This window comes from Sturnus vulgaris, chromosome Z (assembly GCF_052056855.1).
Source record: "Sturnus vulgaris isolate bStuVul1 chromosome Z, bStuVul1.hap1, whole genome shotgun sequence".
Lineage (NCBI taxonomy): Eukaryota > Metazoa > Chordata > Aves > Passeriformes > Sturnidae > Sturnus > Sturnus vulgaris.
Window position 1 is genome coordinate 14,091,987 of NC_142283.1, and position 21,209 is coordinate 14,113,195.

Below are 21,209 nucleotides of genomic sequence, written 5' to 3' on the forward strand. Positions count from 1 at the left end.
CTGCTCCCTACTCTGCCATGTCACATGTACTTTTTATCTTTTCCCTTTGTCTTGTGAGTACTAGCAGTTGGTAAATGGCTTTTATGGAGGATAATATATTTAGAAAGCAATTTCCATTTGAGATTTTTACTGCTACCTCTCCCTCTCTGTGACCTAGGGAGTGGAAGGCTGATATAATACAGTTATCTTTCCAGGCTGAGTCACTTTAAAGCATGTGCTTGTAATATAAGGTTTTTAATAATCTCTCCTGCCACAGAGCAGAAACTGGTGTCTGAATGAGGACAACCAGATGAAACTTGCTTCCGTGTAAACATGGCTTGGGCAGAATCAACCAATTTCAAGGTGGATTAGTGTCAGTGCAGTGAAAACAGGATAAGTAAAGTATGAGTATAGGGAGAACTTGAGTGTCACTTGTGAAAAAAAAGAAAAAAATCTGCGCGGGATTATTTCCTTCCCTCTCTCTCTGCAGTTCCAAAATCTTGTCCTGTCTCATGAGTCTTTTGTGCTTTTAGGGTAGGGCAACAAAAGTGAAGGGAGAACTGGCCTCCAGTTCAGTCAAGTAGAGCACAGCACTGACTGTTGTCTCTCCATATCTGCAAGACTACAAATCCAAAGGAAAGGTTTCTGCTCCGAGTGCTCCTCCCAGGTGCCGCTCGGTTTGCTGTCCTGTTTTTGATCAACTTGGGGTTTGCGTTTTAAGCATGGTTGATTGATGACCAGGCTGAGGACATATATGAGGGTATATATTAAAGAAAAAACTTACATGGTAACGTATTTTGAGAGTTTTGTACCTGTTACATTATTAGAGATTTTTTAAGCTTAGGATGTCAATCCTTCTGCAGAGACCTTTTCTTGTTTAGAATCTATCTTGTAGCCTTCCTGTGGGAATGCTGTGTTTGGGCTGCAAGTGCATTTTTTTGGTACTTAGGAGAGGTCCTAGGAGCTGGGACTCAGCTTGCAGCAGTGAGTTGGATAAAAAATTGTATGTTATTGCAAATTTACCCTTGAGAACCTGACTGACCAGCCTGGGACTCATGTCATCTCTAACTTTTGTCTTACCCTTTGCACCTATATGGTGATAGCCCAGAACGTGATGTGTGATTGAATGGGTTTCTGCTGCAGGTTTGATGTGTGAAACTGGTTAACGATTTTTATTCTCTTAAGTAAACAGTGCATCTGAATATTCTCCTTCTCCAAATAATCTTTATCCATGAAAACAGTAAAAGGTACAATTTGTCTTGGAAATCTAATTTAATGGCCTTTACAAACAGCTTACTTATTCTTAGTACTCTCTCAGATATGAATTTTTTTAAATGGCTTTCTAAAATTAACTGAGAATGAAGTTTGTAAAAAAACGGAGGGCTTGCACATTTGAAATGATGAAGAAAAAGAAACCCTCAGAAATTGCATTGTGATTTCCATGTTGGGGTTGATAGCTGGGGTTCTGCCTTCAGGAACAAAAGATTAGCAAGAGGCAAAGCTTTCTGTGGGATTTCTGAAGTAATGATGTGTTTGTGCCAACTTGCAGCAGCTCATTGAAAAGCGTAGAATATATTACTGGTTCAGCTTGCTCCTTAACTGTGTAATTCAGGATAGGCATAAATGTATTTCATATTAAGTGGGGTTATATATTGATTTATTACCTGATTAATGTCATCCTTCCTATCGAAAGTGGTGTGTTTCCAGATTCCATTTCGTAGTGATTGTTAGTTCATAAGTTCTCCAGGGCTGTACTGTGGAGGGAGTTTCTCTTGGGATGAAACATTTCTGGGAGAAGGCTTCTTTTTGCTGAGGAGCTGCATGTTGATTGGCAGTGCTTTCTAAGCAGGTTCAGCCAACAGCATTCACATAATTCACAGAGATTTCTGTGAAAGATCAGTTCTTTTTAACAGTGGCTTTCAGTCCCCCCCAGTTTACATTTTGACCCTTTTTGCAAATGTAAATCATCCCAATACATTTCTTTCATTTCTCTCGTCCTATAAAAATGGATGCAGACTAAGAAATGGGGCATTTCAGCTATAGTATTTTGGATCAGCTTCTAACTTTACTAACCCTATTTTATTTTAATCTTCTGGCACACACTGTAGATCTTGGCAAGCTGAAAAGCTGTGGTTCAGCTGTTGTTTCCATTTTATTTTCTAAAGATGTGAATATGTTTACCCAAATAATAAAGAGCTGTGAAAAGAACATGATAAATATTTTCTGTGTCTCCTTTTCTCCACCGAATTATTGCAGGGTTATATTAAATACAAAATAATTACCCTGCATCTCAGGAGGTACCCAACTACTTGCTTATAGTAAGGTAAATATAACTTGGGGACTCTACTTATTCTTTGGAACCATAAAAAGAATACTGACTGTAAGTTCCTTAAACTGCTTGTCCTAAAAACCCTTTGTTTCTTGTTTCCCTTTGTTTTCTAAAATCACTGGATGGCTGTTTATGAGCTTTGTTTTGTTTCTATCATACTCTTTTAATACAGCAAACAGTGGCTATAATGTAATTCTCTTTTGCAATATGGAAACAAAGAAGCAATGATTTTACTGAAGTTACTTTTTCCAGAGCAGAATCTCTCAAGCAGTTAAGCTTGCTGTTGTTTTAGAATTGAGTGCATGCACCATAAACAATAAAATTTCCAATTCAATGGGAAACAGTGTCTTTGAACTGAGCTGGGGAGCAAGTTAAGTCCTGAGCATGACTGTTGGTAAAGGTAGAAAAACATTGTGGAAGGGTTATTTTCAAATTACTTGATATCACTGAGGTCTTTGAAAGGAGCTCAGAAGAGCCTAGTTCTGTTCTAGCTACTCTTGTGTTATGCAAAATTGGTAATAACAGCTTGCTCTCTTTTGTTGCTAATTTTGGTCTGTACTTATGCACCTGGCATTATTGCAATTGCTTTGCAAGTTTTATAAACTTGCAAGGCAGGAGTCATTAAGCATCTGTTTGTAACTATGGAAGAAACGCTGTCGATACTTTCACAGCAAATCAATTTTTTATTCTGTTTTGTTTTTACTTTGGGTATGCACAAATTAGCTTGGATAGTAAGAGCAGCAGTATTGGCTCTGTCTCGCAGAGAATCAGATATTTAATTCTGGTGATAACAACACTGAAGGCTTCTAAGAAAGTTCAGAAAAATGTTGCAAATAGAAATCTGTGTTCTTCCTTGGTGTGCTAGCCTGGTTTTTGGCAATTGGCAACTTAGGTTAAGAAAAAAGGAAATACTTGAGGTGGAGATTCAGTTAAAATGTTGGTTAAGAATAAGATATGGGAACATTTAACTCCCTTTGATTTTTTACCATACACTAAGTTTCTTCTCTGTTTTCTCACTTCTCTAAACACGAGTATTTTACAATATCATTTTTTTAGGTTAAAAGAACAGGAGGAGAAACTTCTAGGGCTCTTGTGAGCCGTTTGACTACTCTTACTATGTGCTTTGCTGTGTATATGCAAAGTCTTTTGTAAATCTATTCACATATCTTGTTTTCTTTTGGAGTGGGGATATGTTTATCTCACCAAGGTATGTTCTGAACTGAGAAATAATGCTACACTGTATGAATGCACCTTCATCTTAAAGCAAATCAGTAGACAGATACTGATATTTTGAAACTCAATACTCTAAATATAGAGAAGAAAGAAGTAGTTGAAGCAGATTAAATATTGAAAATTACATTTTTATGAATGTAATTTTAAAATCAAAACAGCTGGGTAATAGAACTTCAGTACAACGTTAACCTAGAGATTAATACACTTGAGAGGTATTTTATTTTTGCTTTTTAGATTCATTGATCTTCAATAGTAGGCATTGCTTCACCTGCTGTATGTGTCAGAAACTTTTGCGTGTGTTGAATACTTTCTTGCAGCTTCTGAACTGTGAGTTTGTCATCTTTATGGCGGAACTTAGATATTGCTGAATGTCTTGCCAGAGCATGTAAGATGTTTTTAATGTTCCATCTAGTCAATGATATGCTTTAAATGCCTCTCTGAGAATTTGAAAAGTGAAGATTTGTTAACGAAGAGCTGTCTTTTCTCACAAGTTACAGTTGCTATAAGCCAGGAATGAGTGAAACAAACCGTCACGTAAAATTACTGAACAAAGCAGCAACAGGGTTATAGTTTAATACAGCCTTACATGTGAAGTGAGAGACCAGAAACCATGTCGCCTAAAAGAGATAGGTAGAGTGCAGCTGGTGCTCCTTTAGTCTCCTGGGGTTTGCTGTTGCTCCTTTTCAATTTCCCCTTATCCTGAGTTCCCAGTTTTAGTCTGGTGAGGATTTGAAGGACTTTTTGCAGCTCACTGCAGGGATCTTTCAAAGATATGCATGGGACCAGCTGAGCCATTTGAGCACAAAGAAAGCTTGAAAATGAGCTGACCTTGAACAAAACATTTTGCTTTGGTTATCACTGAAGGTAGAAGGAATGCCTGTTACTTTCTGCCAGACAGCTCACCCACTGAAGTGAGAACTTTAACTTCCCCTCGGATTAGCTGGCTAGTAAGCACTCTACTCCAGTGCAGGCTTCTGCAAAATTAATTTGTTTGCCTCTTCCAAGTTTGAGGATTGTCTTTTCACTGACTAGAGTTTTGCAAAACATTTAGTACAGATGTCTGCTAAACAGGATGGAGTAGTGCAATCCATTTTACCCCTTTAAAAACAGAATGCTTGTATGTGAGAGAAATGTGCTTCTCTAATCAAAGGCATATCTAAAATCTGCACTTAAAAGATTGTGTCCCCACCCTCTGCACCAGCCAAATCCCAAATGAAAGGCATAGCCATCAAGTTTGAAATTAGGCCCTTGGGTTGTTTTAAATTCCAGCATGCTGAGATTTTTCTCAGCTTTTGGATGGTAAACAAGATCTGTGATTTCCATCGATGATAAAATTTAACTTTTGGCAGGGTATACGGCTTTGTTCAGAAAGGAAGGATGAGCTCTGTGATTGAAACTACTGAGTGATGCTTTTAAACATTTAAACAACTAGTGTCTCCTTTAAGGTGTCTACAAAAACAGCTTTTTATGGTGATCAGCAATTTGAAATAAAAATTGTCTTTGTCTTTCTAAAATGTGGCAGAACACTGTGCTCAGATTTCTTTCAAGGAGGAAGACGCCAAGCTAATATCACTTTATATTTTGTAACGATATTCTTTCCTATTCTGTGTTGAACAAGTGTATTTGGATTCAGTCCATCTGGAATGTTAGGTTCACAGTAGAAAAGTCCCGCTATTCTGAAGAGTTGCTCTAATTTCCAACAAATTGCAGCTCTGGTTCTGTCAGCATTATCTCTTGAGATTTTAATAGGAGTCACTACCCTTGAGGCAAAGACATGTGCTTTTTTTCACCCCCTTACCAAGAAAACAATAACCAAATATGAATTGCAGGTTCAGATGAACTTTGAAGGAGGAACAAAACGTGAATGCTGTGTCCTGCTTTGAAAGTGAGGATCTTGGCTTAGGTTTTGTGACCTGAAAAGAAGTGCTGGCAATGAAAGGTGAAAACCTGTTTGGTTGGCCTGTGGTCTTTTTGATCTGTGGACACAATTTAGCATACCATCTGGGGAAAATGTCATCTACTGGCGTAGAGAAGAAATAGACACACCAAGAATGGTGTCCAAATATAATTTCTGTTTTTCTGTTGCTCTTGTAGCTGTTCAGTCTCATTTTGATTAAAAGACAAGAATTCTGTGTCTGCAAGGTACACTGCATAGCTATCTCAGCCACTGGATGCAAAATTGCAAGGATATATTTAATGACACATTACACATTACATGTTACCAGCACTGTAAAGATCTTTCCCTCTGCCTCACCCTCAGCTCCCTCACTCCAAGAAAAAACAAAACAAAACAAACAACAACAACAAAACCAAAATAAACAAAAACCAACAAGAAAACCCTAAACAAACAAAAATAAAAAACAACAACAACAAAAAAAACAAAACATCACAGAAATTTGGTTTAGATACTTGTAAACTGGCTTTTATTAAAAGGAGCACCACAAGCTACAAAAGAAAAATTGAAATTTGTTACTTTTAATATTGTTTTTAGTTAGTTGTTACTGATAATGTGTGCACTGCTGTGTAGATTGCATAGGACTTGTGTTTGAATCATGCATGACAGAGTGCATACTAATCACATTGATAAACTGAGTTATCACATTTTTTTGTTAGACTATACTATACTATACTATACTATACTATACTATACTACACTATACTATACTATACTATACTATCACGGTTCTTGGTAGAACCTTAGTTTGCTCTTTGTTTTTTTTTTATTTTTGTTGCTTTTTTGGGGTGTGTTTGTTTGTTTTTTTTCTCTCTCTCTCTCTTTTTTTTTTTTGGTTTGAGTTTTGTTTTGTTTTTACAAACCAATCTACAGCTCTTCCTGTCAAGGTAGAACCTTCTGATTTAATGATTTAATCCTAAAAGAGACTAGCTTTTTGCAACTGAAAAGCAAAATATGTGTAAGCAATTTCTAGCTGTCCCACTCATCTCTAGAGTCTAGTACTCCTTCAATAGTAGTCTAATACCAGATTTTTTCTCCGTATAAAATTCCTAAAAGACATACAGTAATTCAGACTCCTTATCTTCTGGTTTTGCAGCTCTCTGCTGAATATGTCTGGAAAATATGAAATAAACAATTATGAATTAGAGAACAGAGTGAAAATGCAGTACAGTGTAACTAAACAAAAACCAAAACTTTATATAATAGAAACTGAGGGATACATGAGAAGGAAAAGGGCAAGAACTTAAGGAAATCACACTATTTATAGAGAGGGAGCCAAGTCTTCATAAGGATCTGGAGAAATTTGTCTTTTTGAAGGACATTCAGAAATATTGGGCAGATAATATATTACTGAAAGCAGAAAAAGGAGCTGCTGACATAAGTTCAACATTAAAAGGCAGTTAGATCTTCATGGCTTTCTTCCATCCTCTGCTGTGCTGAAGTAACCTTCTTCTAAATTTTCCTTGTTTGCTGACTGAATAATTGAGAATTTGAGAAATATCAAGAGCTTCATGATTTGTTTTTAGCTAAGGCTTATAAAGCTGAAGGGATTGCTTTTCTCCCAGTTGCTTTTCAAAAGCAACAAAAAGAGTATTTTGATATTCTTACAGAAAATTTTACTGCCTTCAGCTACAGGTACAGGTAACAAGATTTTAGAATAAATGATCAAGCTTTGGTTCCCATAATCTGAGTTTAAATACTACCAGTAAAGGTGTACAAATATGCCCTGGCTTACTAGGGTGATACCAGGCTGCTCTGAGGAAGCAGACGAGGTGTCATGGTGCAGTGAGAGTAGCAGCATGGCTGTCGCCTGAAGCAGCAGCATGGGCAAAGAACAGGTTTAGTTCTGAGTCCTCATGGAACTGATTCACTCCTGTTACTTGCAGGTGCAGAGCAGCTCTCTGCTTGTGAGAATGGGGAGAAAAGTCTTTGGGATGATTAACTGTCCCCTCCTGCTGCAGTGTAGCCCGAGGCAGCCCAAGTGTGGGGCTGAAAGAAATGTTACTTAGCAGTGTTTAACCCCTCATTTATCTAATTTGATAATCAGATTTCAGAACTGGTGCAAAATGGTAAAACAACTTGGCTAAAAAACCTTACTGTCTTTTGTAAGAGAACACTTTATGACAGATACTTTTACATCCCTGAGCCCTAATACTAATTCCAGTGTTTGACCATTCCTCAAAATATTTTACAAACAAAACTGTATCATTTACTCCTTCCAGAGGAAGCTTATAAAGTGTTTACTGGGTATATTATATTTTTCCCCAAGACCACTGAGGAGAACCTGGTTGGTACTATGATTAAATCTTCTTAACTCACTTCCTTATATAACATTCTAAAGTTATATGACTTCTGGACTTTTCTAGTCTGTGAATCTGATTGACACAATTGTAATGTGGAAAGTACTATAAATTTATCTTTACCAATATAAATGTTTGGAAATGAAAGATGATCTTGTGTAAAATGACTTACTAATGGCGGGAGGCAAGAGGGGGTTAGTTAAGGAAACAATGTCTTGGCAATAGCTGCTCTCTTTCTCCACATTTTGAACTGAGCCAAAACGTTGATAATTTTAAAATCTGGTTTGCATAGAGCACTTGTTAAGCTTAGATTTGGAGATGATCCTTTAATGGCTGAGGTTTGGTGTGTGTTCAGCACTTGAATTTACTGTGAGTCTTCAGAGACCGAGTCAATTTATAAGGCACAAAGATACAAGGTCTTGAAGGCATGTGCTGGAGGGGGTGGTGGCCTTTGGGGAGTATTTCTTGCAGGGGAAGGGTTACTATGGTGACGCCAGTAAAGCAAAAAATGAGGTAATACTTTTTAGTGGTTGAAGGGAGAAGTGAACAACTCTCACAGATGACTTTTTTGATACCTTGGGCACTGAAAAATATGTTTTGATTATTTTTTCTAATGTTTAGCCTGATTGATCGGTTATGAATTTCTGTCTGCAAAAGTTACATTTCACACAATATATTTTCACCTTTCACTTTGATTAATCATCCATGTCTTCCCCTGGATGAGAGGCAATGAAAGACTCCAGTTTCCCTCTTTGCTGTATTTCAGGGATTAATGGAAAATAGTGTCATGCTTTGTCAAGGGATGATTTTTCATATTAATGTTTGCAAAGCAGAGACAATGCCCTGTGCTGTGGCTCTTTACCATATTAAACAGGAATGTCCTTCAAAGTCTTTGTCAGTTGTGGTATAAATCAAAGTGAAAAAAATGGTGCATACTGAATTTAACAAAACTGTATTTTTTAATACGTAAGTAGGCTTAACTTTTTCCCTGTTTTAAGTCCATCGAGATGAAACTCAAGTAGGCATTCACATCCACAATTGAAAATTGCCAACCTTTTCTTTAAAGTTAATGGTAGTCCAAACTCTTCCCCCACTGCTTTTTGTCAATATATCTTTTAAAGGCTAGCATAAAATTTAGGTTTGCCTTAGTCTTTTTTTTTTTCCTAATTATTTTCTGTTCTTTTTGTTCTTCACTACTTCAGACCCAAAGACTTCATCTAATAGGCATTAGTTAAGGCCTGGAATTGAGTAGACATTTGTGAAGGAGACTTGAAATTGTGAACAGAATTGTCCTTTATAGTTTTTCCATGGAGGAAAAAAATCTTCTTATGAGAATAAAGACTTTAGCCTAATCTCTTGCCATCTGGAAAATGTAGAAGCCAGAGGTTGTTGGCACCAGGTCACATCCCTTATGTAAACTGTCAAATTCTTTTCATATTAATGGCATATCAAGTTAAACCCATGAGATTTGTCATTGGCCAGACTAATTTATGGATTTTTTGTTTCTTTATTTTCATTTTTTTCCCTTAATTTTGATTCTAACCTATTAGTACTTGATAGTGTTGACTGATTTGTGGTAAACATTGATCATCTCAATTTAGTGCAGCATTTCTTAGTCTTTCCACGTTCCTCAGCTCTGCAGTAGGGGATGATATCTTTTAGAGCCTTTAATGTGAAATCCCCATGAAGGGGAGAATTTTCTCAAGTGACTTTTACAGCTAATTAGTTTGAAATGAAGCTGGAGACAACTGTTAGGTGCAGTGAAATGGTCTGACACATGCCACCATATATAATTCTAGTGCTTCAAATTTCTGAATGCATGCCAGGATCCAGTGTGGTAGTTATGTGTGGATGATTCGTCCACAGCCTTAAGCACAATCAATCAAATTAAGGTTTCCTTTTTCCCCCTCATCAGAAGGATTTACTGTGGTATTTGCTGTTGCTTTTTGTTTGTTTGTTTTATAAGGAGGCAGGCTGGGGGGAGTAGTTTTGCCATCATATCACACTCCCTTCTTTGTGCTCACAACATGCACATAAAAGTGATAGCTTGACTCATTACCACGGGAAAATACAGAGTGTGCGGATGGGGCAGAAACAAAGAATGTTTATAATCATTAATTTTTAGTCCAGGAAGGTAACTGCCTTGGAAATAGCCCTTAAGCTCTTAGCTATATTGACAGCTTTATTCAAAGAAGGTACACTTGCCAACAGCTGCTGCTACCAAAGTTGATATGTATTGATTTTTGTTTTTTCAGAATTTTTTTCACAGCTTTTCTCCAATCCTCAAAAAAAAAAAAAAAAGAGAAACCATGAGCTTTGTTTTAAAACTTTTGATAGTCTAGAACATTTCACCAGTGAAACCCTCAAAGACTTCTTTTACAGAAAGCAGACAGAATGCAGCATGCTGAGAATAATGGCTTAATAGAAGGAAACTATAATGTTTTATTGCCAGGAACTTTGCATCAAGAATATTGTGCCAGAGGTAAGTGTATGCAAGAGAATAGCATAGTTGCTTTTACTACTACTTTCTTCTTCCCTTTCCCACTCCCCACATGATTAATACCTTATCTAAAGCAGAACAATAAACCAAGGACAGACAAACTAATGGTTGTTCTGATTTCTTGTTTGCTTTAGTCATTATGACTCCACTCACATGTAGATTCCACTTTCTCTTTAAGATGTTTTCTGTGGGGGAGAGCAGCTATAGGGCAAAGGTTCCCAGAGCAGCCAGCACTTCCTTACCTTGGGACATGTTCTCCCACAGGGGATAGACAGGAGGCTTTCCTCCTGCCCCCGCTACCCCGTATGGCACATTTGAAGTAATATAGTTAAGAGAAGGGAAACTTTCAGAGCTGGCCATGGCAGCTCTCAGAGTTAGTTGCCTGGTGCTCGTTTCCAGCATCAGCATTGCTGTAGGAGTGGGCAGAGCCAAGTGGAACATACTGGTAGATTTTCCTAAGTAAGCGTTGCCAATTGATGATGGTGGGAATGTGCTGGCGGACAAGCTCACTGCCTGTGTTACATAGGATTTTCTGTCAAAACCCTGAGGTAGTACAGAGGCATTGATAAAAGGGGCCCCACTCTGGTGCTGCACAAAACTGTTTCTATGAAATACCTTTGTCAAACCCCAGTCACAAAACAATGTGAAAAGGGAGGACTGAATTAAGTGTGAAGGTGGAATGAAGAATAGGAGTGTGATGGAAGGGACAGTAAGATACAAAACACTTATGTTCAGAGTTCTTTGTATTACAAAAGCTCCAAATAATGTGCTCTAAAGTTGTCTAGCAGGATGCAAAATTATTTCATGACTGTGCCTCATAATTTGCCTACATAATTTCAGCATTTGCTCATAATTTTCAGTTAAGGAAATGTATTTCTCTTAGTTCTGTGGCTCTGCTCTCCTGTGAGACTGCAGCCACTTGCTGCTGCCAGTTTGGGTTGTACAAACTTTGTAGGGAACTGGGACTGGAACACTATTGCTGCTTAAAGTCTGTTATTTTACTGAGCCATTTTCTATTCTATCTCTTGGTAAGATCTTATAATGGTACAGTTGATCAGGATAGAGTTGATCAGGTTAAGGATTCCTTGGCAAGGAAGAGTGCCAGTGTTGAGGAAGTCAGCAGGAGGTGCCTTGGGCAATTAAAGACAGATGTGGGAAGAGTACTGGATCAGCAGAGAGAACAGGCGTTCACACAATCCACTTAAATTTCTCTCCTTTTACTAAATTAGTCTGCACTGAAGCAGTTCTAGATTTTTTCGCCATATTTCTCACCCCTTTTCCCTCCACTCCTCCCCTCCCCAACCCGAACTCTGGCACCACCTCTGCTCCTCACCCTCCCCAAAGACACTGCTATGCTCCTGACTGAAGCCAGGGAATTGTACTTTATTTATAATATTTAGTATTCTATGTCTGTTCAAAATGCATTTCCTTAGCTACGTTTTCTGTGGTACTGCTCTCACAGAGATTTTGCTGGGCTGTGGGGAAGTTGCTGTGTATGAATAATAAATATCATCTTTAGGGAACAACCATTACTTTTCAGAGAGTAATACTCCCAAGTTATGTTATGTAGTTGCTAAAATATGTCAAGCCTTTCATTTCTCGGGAGTAAAGGAAGCTTGTACCTCTGCTGTGTATTCCTCCACACACAAGGGTGTATGTACACTCCCTTGTTAGTATGAGAATCATTGATGGCCCTTGCATTTGAAACATGCTAGAAATTCTAGCAGGAGAATCCCACTGTATTTTTTCTTGTAGTGTTAAGGGGAATGTGGATTATCAGTTGTGGTATGATTTTGCTTGGAAAGCAAAGTGCTGACATGTATTTGTTTACTGTTATGTTTTAATTGGCAGTTTGTAAGGTGGGTGGCATCGTTTAGCATAATCCCCCCAAAACATTAATAACAAAAACCCAATAAATATACAAAAAAAGTACTAAACAAGAAATGAAATGAAATGAAATGAAATGAAATGAAATGAAATGAAATGGAGTGAAATAAAATAAAATAAAATAAAATAAAATTTTAAAAATATGTTTTACTGGCTTTAAGTGTGTTATGCTGTACCCAGAAAACAAGCCATCTGCACAGTGAAACATTCACTGATGGTGCACTTCAAGCTTGTAACTGCAGTGTGTTGCTTTACCTCTGAGTGCCTTGGCTTGAATGACCGACCCTGTGGGTTCTTGTGTGCTACCCCCATGCTGGATTATTTGCATCCCTCACACTGGAGCACTTCCCATTCTGACTGGGGCAAACCAGAGGAACAAAAGCTACATAGCATGTTGTATAGCTTTTGACAAAGCTTTTTGCACAAGACCACTTTAAGTGGGAGTGATCCCCAGTAACAGCTGCTACCATTTCTACCATTAGTCATTCACTTTCACTTACAGGCAAATCTAATCCAAGAAGTTAATGTTAGCAAAACGTACATTCTACAGAAGCAGTTGAAATTACATGCTTCAGACAATTAACTACTCTTGCAGAGGTTTTTTTGTAAATTTTTATGTATATCCTTGGAAATTTATTCTGCTTTAATTGTTTTTCCTTAGAAACAGTCTTGTGAATACTCTTCAGTTTAGATGAGGTTCACACCTATTGCTTTTTAATGTGCTCACAATTAATGGAAATGTGCATACTGTGTGTAAACTCACCTGTTAAAATTCCCTGATACACAAGGCCTTATTGTTCACAAATTGATGTCATGAATCCATTTGGATGTCAACCAGGAACTTGCTGTAATTGCTTACACGTAAGTAAAATCTTTCCTTGTGTTTTAATTAGTTGATGCAAGGGATTAATATGATTACATGGAAGGCAGCACAGTTTCTCTCTTAATAAATCGAGCAGTGTGGGTGCCAAATCAGCCCTCAATCTCATTTGGGCAAAGTGCTTTGATAAAGGCACTGATGAGACAACTAAGGCTTCCTGTGGCAGCAGCAGTGTAGATCATTCAGGTTTGCTGATACTGTGCAATGCAGGATATTAATCAGGACTAACTATATGCATTGGCTATGAAACAAATTCAAGGCCACTGCAGAGCATGCTTCCGTATGTAATTGCTGACTTTAAGATACTGGGTTAATTGATAGAAATTAAGAGGACCTTCCATTTACTGATATTGCATTTCGGAATACACCAGCTCCTTCTTTGCTGTTTGGTCCATTTAATTTTAAACACATGCTGTTTAGTATGGTTAAGTAGACTTCCATTACTCTGCCTATTTTTAGCTTTCCTGTTTTGTACCTTTCAATTTTCTCTTAAACCTTTCCAGAGAGGCAGCAAACAATTAAATACTTCTAATAATGATAGGCAGCATGGTCTGAGACTGCTGTGCACAATGTCCTTAGCTTATGTTAGACATTCAGAAGAATCAAAACATGCTGCTTTATGAATAACACTGAGGGCTGCTTTTTGGTGCAGATTAGAACCTGCATGTTTACCCCATGCATCTGATAATGCACTTCAGGTGTTTTGATAGGCCAGCAAATGTATATATATAGAAGATAAAATCTCAGTCCAACACACTCTTGTATCTATGCATCTATGTATGAATTTGAGTCAGTGCTGTCTTTCTGATGTATGGTACAAGTAAGCTTATTTGGGAGGGCTGAGAGGTGATCTTCAACGCTTGTCTGTACAGAAGGTAAACTGGAGTAAAGAAAATTCAAGTATTCTGTGACAGAGATGAATTGCAAATGCTTGTGAGTTCTTACTATCTTAGTCCATCAAAAGTAAGCCCTGAGATTGATTACAGAACTGCATAGGACTGTCATTGAGGGCTTTAGCTAGAATAATATACCACGAGAACAGGATTAAAAAAATATTTCTCTTGCTATTTTACTATACCCTTCTGCAATTTTAAGTATAAATGGAAGAGGGAGATCTGAATATCTGGGTTAAACCTATTTTTATTCATTAAACCTGTATTTATTCCTGACCCTGCTTTCTTAGTGTGTAGTGTTTGTTGGATGAACCAAACAAAATCTACTAATCAGGTCTTGCTTTCTTGATGTGTTTTGTTGTCATCTGTGTAAGAATGAAAAAAAGGTGTTCTATCATGTCTGTCCTAATAATAATTGTGCTATTGGTAATATAGCTACCTTCTTTCTTTTTGCAGAAATACTTGCTTGTATTTCACTCACCACCATTCATAACAAGCAGAAAACTTGCTACTGTCAAAGCCTTTTTTCTTTAAGTCTGAACTTCTGTGGCATAAATTGCTTGTAGATGGGGTGTGAGCCAGTCCATTCCCATTGTCTGTGCAGAACTAGCCACGTGAATGCCACAAATTAATCACATCTAGCGTGAGAATAGAAAGTTCTCACCCACTAACACGTTTGTGAAAGCACTTTGAATCCGAGGGAAAGAACCTCTCAAATGAACATGAAAAATGTTGGGCTTTTGAAGGCCGGGAATTGTGCAGCCTGACCGGACCTGTCTGCTGCCATGTGGGGGGAGTGAGGGATGGGAAGACTACCAGCCCTGGGAGGTATTCTGCTAAATGATCTACTTTGACTGACTGATGCTGGGGTCGTAAATGAGTTGCTGGCTACAGCCGTGCTGGCGCTCAGAGCACAGTGCCAGCTGTCTGCCTTGCTGGGGAACAATAGCAATACCCTTTGGTGTGTGAGAAAGGGACATTCAGGCATAATGTTTTATTAGACTTTGGGATAACCTTTTCTTCTGCAGTCCTCAGGATTCTTAGATAGGAAGTGTACAGTGTCATTTATAATTACTTTTTTCTCCGTACCTAGTTGTGCATAAAATTTCCTTATAAGTTGTCCACGAATTGGCTGACATTATGCATTCTGGTCTTGTCTTTCTTTTCTTTTTTTCTATCCGAAAACTGATGTAATTTTGAAACATACTCTTTTTATAATTCAGGAGGGTGAATAAAACCCCAAAACACCCCATGACCAAGTTTCATTTGGAATACTTGCAAGAATAATTACTATATTTCTTTGGGCCATGCTTGTAATGCTAAATCTGAAGAGAAGGGTATTGATGTCCTTTTCCTCCCTTCTCCTCAAGATCCTTGGACATAAAGGGATGATAGATAGAGAACTTCTGAGCCCCTTTGTTTCTTGGAGTACAAATTCTTTGGAGCAGAAGCAGTTTCTATTTGAGTGCATGTGTGAAAGCAGATGCATACCAACCAGTCAGAACATATACATAATTTTTATATTTATAGTTTATGATAACAGTGAACATGAACTGAAACAGTAGCTAAAAGATGTTTTAAAGGGTGTGTTGAAAACATGGTGTTTGCCTCCTCAAAAAACTGCAATTGAATGATGTTATATCTAATCTTTTGTTTAAACATTTACCCTGAGATGCTAAAAAATCTTGTCTAATGGAAAAATTGTACTTTTGACAAACACAGACTTTACTGTGGAAGGCCAGAGATTGTATTAGCAAAGAAAATTAAAGATACCATGACATTTACATAAAGATTATAATAAATACAAAGCATCAAGTGTGCATTCTTTTTTCTGGTTCTGTCTGATCACTGAATATCCTAGCTAAATGGGAAGTAATTTCTAGTGCGCAGCCTGAGTTCTTGAGCTGCAGACTTTGTATTATTTTCTTTCTTAAATCCTCATAATCTTTGTTTTTTGCATCACATGTACTTTTCTTCGTTCTTTCCTTTTCTATGCATAGAAAACGCACAGAGCCTGCAGTGTAAGGTAGGGGCTGAGGGGGCCACGTCTGCCCTGCAGCATCATGGACTTTTTCGTGGCTTTGCCTTGGAACTCCTCTCACACTGCTGCTGCCCTTCAGATCTTCTGCAGCATCTGTACTTTTCCAACCTCTAGCCTCAAGTCACTCTGAAGGTCACATTACAGCTAACCCCAGAGAGCAAAACACGGAGTAAAGGGTATATAGTTTCTCAGAGAGATGACCCCTTCTGCACTTGGCCTCTGGAAAGCTCTGGTATAATGACAGAGCTTAACAGCTTGTGCAAGTGCTAGTGGCTTGGGGTTAGCCCTGTTAAACAAATGGCTGTCTCACATTACTTGCTGTCCCTATCATATTCATAATTTGATATTCAAGAAGCACCCTTTAGGAAGTCATGAAAAAAGAGGAAGTAGATAAAAGAATTGCAGAGACTTGGTGCTTTGTTACATTTTTCTGTGTATCTTTTTTTTTTGTCTCTGTCTGAAATTAGCTTGTGGATGGTACTGTATGACCAAGTGAGCGTCACTGTTTTCTGAAATGTTGAAAATGCTAGAGAATTGTGCCTTGTAGTTACTCCATTAACCAAATTAACCGAAAGAATTAACCAAAAGACACAGATATCTGAAACCATGCCCTGAACCATCACCTGTGTAGGTACAGAATTTTTTTATCCCAAATTCAAATCTAGTGTTGTTTTAGGGAGAAATACATGAGTTGAAGGAGTGAAAGGCTGTTTTTGTCGCTGTCTAAGATGTAGCTAGCAGTATGGTAACTAATAGATATTTCTGTCACCAGAGCAAGGTCTTAGCTGCACTCATCCTCAAGGCTGTTGACAACTGTGTCTTGTTTTCTATCCATGTATTATTTTTGACCACTCATATTATCACAAGCTCTTACTAGTCTTCTTATCACTTGCTGAGAAACTAGAATTCAGAAAACCATGTGGAAACCCTGATGGTGAACTAAAGGCATAAAATACTAATCTTGATCACTGATGAACTAAAATTCCTAATAAAAAAATATGGAAAACTGGTACCAATTCTGTCTGCAAAGTCTTGTTACTGAAAAAAGCTATCTGTTCTTCTGCCATCTTCTCATTTCTCATTACCTCTTCTTTGCATCAGCAGAAACATCTGTTTGCAGCAGCGTGGATCTATGCCAGTTCAAAGGGATTGTGAACCTACTTCATAAGTCAAGTGTTCTTTGTAGTAAAGGTATAAATAGCTACTGAAATAGTCCAACATCGTCTCAAGTGCAGGAAAGGAGAATGTTTATTATTTCAAACTCCTTTGTTTAAACATAAGAATTTGATTCACGTATTCTGAAAGGTTTGTTTAGCTTTTGTTGTTGTTGTTGTTGCTTGGTGTTTTTTGTTTGGATTTATTTTTTTTCAGTATGGCTAGGAAAAAATGTATCAGATATATAATCATTTGTTAGCTATCAGAGGACACATACATTTTTTATAGGCTGAGGAGTGACTTACTTTGTGGTCTTGTTTTTGGTTTTTTACTGCAGTTAAAACTGAAATGCTCTTTTACAATGACATGCATTTATACATTGATTTTTTTTTCTATATTATATACAAATTAGTTCTATTATATAAAATTAGTTATCATACTCCTATTATATTTAATCATATTATTAAATGTACAATATAATCATATTATATAATAAACTATTATATAAGAAAACTATTGTTATTTGTATATTATATACGAATTAGTTAAATTACATAAAATTAATTATAATACTACTAGATTCTAGTATTTGCAAAAGTAAATTTGCTTCTGCTAGATCCTGAGATAGCATAGATATGCACAGGTATTCTCTCGAAGTCAGAGGAATGCTGTTCAGCAGCGAGCCTTCTGTGTACTGCCATATTAAAACTGGCTGGTATCATAGAGACCAATGCAGTATATGAGCTGAGTGCCCTATTCTCTCCTGTTGTCCATTATACAAATATTCCTTATGACATGATAGATTTCTTATTAATAGATAGATTCGTACTGTCATTTGTTTCATAATGTAAGAAAGTTTTATATAGCACCTTTCAGTTTTTGGGGTTTTTTTTGTATCTCAATGTACTTCATGTTAATTGGTTAGTGACTAGAACCAATCTCAGTACATTATATCAAAAGCTGGTTTATTTATTTTGTTAATTTCAAAATGTATGTTGAGCTAAGCTATATACATGTGCATTTCAGTTTAAAGCATTCTGGATTTTTCTATGTTGAAGTTCAAAATTTAGATAAGTTTCTTTAATAAAGGATAATGGACTTTCTAGATGTATCAGCAACTATTTGCTGTTTATGTTTGAGCTAAAATACGACTGACATTCTCTCTCAGTGATGCCACTCATTATACTGCAGAGATCACTACAGAAACCTCCTTCTTCAGCAAAGAGTTGTTTTAAAAAAACTATTTTCAATCATTTATTTGCCCTGCTTTGAGAGAAAATATTATTTCTATTCTTTTAAGTTATTTAATTCAATGTACATGCTGATGAAATCCTTGAGAGACAGTTACTCTGTGTTTAGTCACAGATGGATCAGTAGTACCACAGACTACTACTAGGTTTTGGACTAAGGAGACTTAGGAATTCATGGTGTATGTATTTTCTGAAAACACTGGGCCCATATTTCTACCCTTATTTTTAAATATGCTTTAAGCCGTGGTTGTAAGTACCTAGTCACGTTTGGTTTCATAAATCTTTGTAAACAAGCACATTGATGCTTCTTATTACAACTCCACGGAGCATAACCCCCACACAACTACAATTGACCTTCTCATATCCTCTTCCCTATTGCAGACAATGTTGCTGTATTATACCAGTTCTTTAATAAAATACAGGAATTGTTGGAGGGGAGCTATTCACTAGCTAATGTAATTTGAATAATAATAATTTGAATCCCAGATTCAAAATGACTGTCATACATAGTATTTGTATGCTGTTTTTCTGGATATTTAATGGACCACTCTCTTAACTGGTAAACTCTTTGAGATTTTTTCTATCTTTAAAAGCTACTCAGTATGGCATATAGCATCGGTGGATGCCTAGATGGCTGTGTTTACTTTCTGTATTTGTTGTCTAAAGTGCTTAGTATTGATATTAATGCAGTGCTTATGTTTCATCAAGAAACATGCTGATATGAAAATCAGAGCTGGGAAGGTAAAAATAAGTGGCAGTTACAACCTATTTGTTATTCTACTCCCAGAGTTTTAGCGTTCAGGGTTTTTCTTGTCTTCTGCCATCATTCCCCAAAATCTTTTCCAGAGAGACATGTCCACTCCATGCCCTCAGCCCAGATTCCTGTAAGATTCTTCAGTGCCACAGGCAGAACACTTTTAAAAGAGAAGTTACAGAGATGCTTTCTACTGCCCTATATCCTCTGCCAGAGTAATGAGGACCAAAAGTCCTGCTAAAGAGAATGCTCATCGATTTTAGTATGTAAAGAGTTGAGCAGATATCAGGATTTTACCCTAGCAACCCAAGCTTGGGCCCTATAGAGCAAAAACTATGCAGCTATTATTTTCTGAATCCTGATGGAGGCAGAGGAGTATTCACATAATCAGGAATAATCAGGATAAAACAGAATAGAGTGCTTTTATTTCCTTCTTTTGGAAGGTGGAAAAAATAAAAAAAAAAAAGAAGGCGAGAGAATGTCTTAACTTGATTAGTGTCAAGGGGCATGCATGATCTTCACCTCTGCAGGTGACAGAGTGAGGACAAACTTTTCTAGCCATTAGTCACAGCTGAGATCTAGTAACATTTTTTGTGCAATATAAAGACCAAGATATCTTCCCTTCATTGCTGTCAAGAGACAAATACATTGATATTTCATATCCACTCCTCAGCAATGCTCTCTACACACCAGTTCCTCAGTGGGCAAAAACTATTGCTTGATTTTGCTATATTTTAAACAGTACTGAGTACTGCAGCCGCAACATCTAATGACAAACTGAGCATGATAATCTAATGTAGGAAGGCTTAAAGGTATTGATACTTTAAGTACAATGTTGCCATGATGGTCTAAGAGGCACGTTTGTTTTTCTGTAGGGGATGTCAGCTGGTGACCCAGTGCAGCTCTGCATGCTGGCGTTCAGTTTACCGTGGGTGAGAGAAATAAAGAAGTCACAATGAAACCAGCTAGAGAGCTAAAAGAGAATAGACCTCTGCTCCTGGGACCACGTAGATCTGCTTACTGGCTGTCCTGCTAGATGCTGCAGGAGGATAGCTGTCTGAAGGTTTTGCAGGTTTTATCAGAGCAGCATAATGGAATTGACTGTCTGGCAGACAATCTGATTTGGGAATTCCAGCCAGCTACACACCCCTATGTTGACTAATAAGTCACTGGATCTCTAAGCCTTGTCATTACGTAGTATGTTTTTGTTTAACAGCTTGTAGCCTTGCAGGAGAGCCCTGTTTACATTGTAGTCTTTCCCTGTTTTATTATTTTTTCCTTGCCGAAGAGCTCTGCTGGGTTCAGAAGCTCCTGGGCAAAGGGCCTGGGCAGGAGATGTGCCTGGGTTTCTTTTGCCCTTGTGATGCAGTTGTTCAATGGTGCTACTGAGTGAAGAGCTCTGAACTGCTGGCGTCATGCAAGTTAATTACCTGTGAAAGTGGAGGTGGTATTGTGACCAATATCACCACTTAGGGTCTTCATAATCACGAAGCCAGAGCACTTAATTTGGGTTGCTGAATGAAATAGCTGTTTGCATTCACTTCTATTAAGTAAGAGTTATTTTAAAACCTTCTGAAAGGATATTTGGTGCAAAATTTTTGGTGCAAAATTTGAAACTTTGATTTAAGTTTCTTGGTATAACACACTATGAATACGCATAGATAGTCCAGTATTTTTCCAAATCTGCTTTTGTGGCATAACTTTGGTGTTTGCAAGCAAATAAGCAGCTGCATAGTTTTTCATAGTGGTTTTTGTGCTTTGATATACCAGTACTTTGACATCTAAATACTTTTTTGCATACCTGAACCTGATCGTGTTAGTAATACTGGTCACCAATTCATTACAAAGAGAAAAGTCTGAGACCAGATATTTATGCTTGCAAAATTTAAGGCTGATCAAGTGCTGGGTGAAGTTCAGATATTTGGTTGTTTGTGTGTTTTTTCTCTTTCTAAATTCATTCTCCATTTCACAGGAGATAATTTTTTATGTCCTAGTCAGAAGCTTAAAATAGTGTTCCTTCCCAGTAAGGCTTTTTTTCCCCTTTTATGTGAATT

At 37.4% G+C, this 21,209-nt stretch overlaps 1 protein-coding gene across 1 annotated transcript in view; it reads left to right on the top strand.

Annotated features, from left to right (window-relative positions):
* Positions 1 to 21,209, top strand: part of EFNA5 (ephrin A5) — a 205,843-nt gene that overhangs the window by 57,252 nt on the left and 127,382 nt on the right. The window lies entirely within an intron of this gene.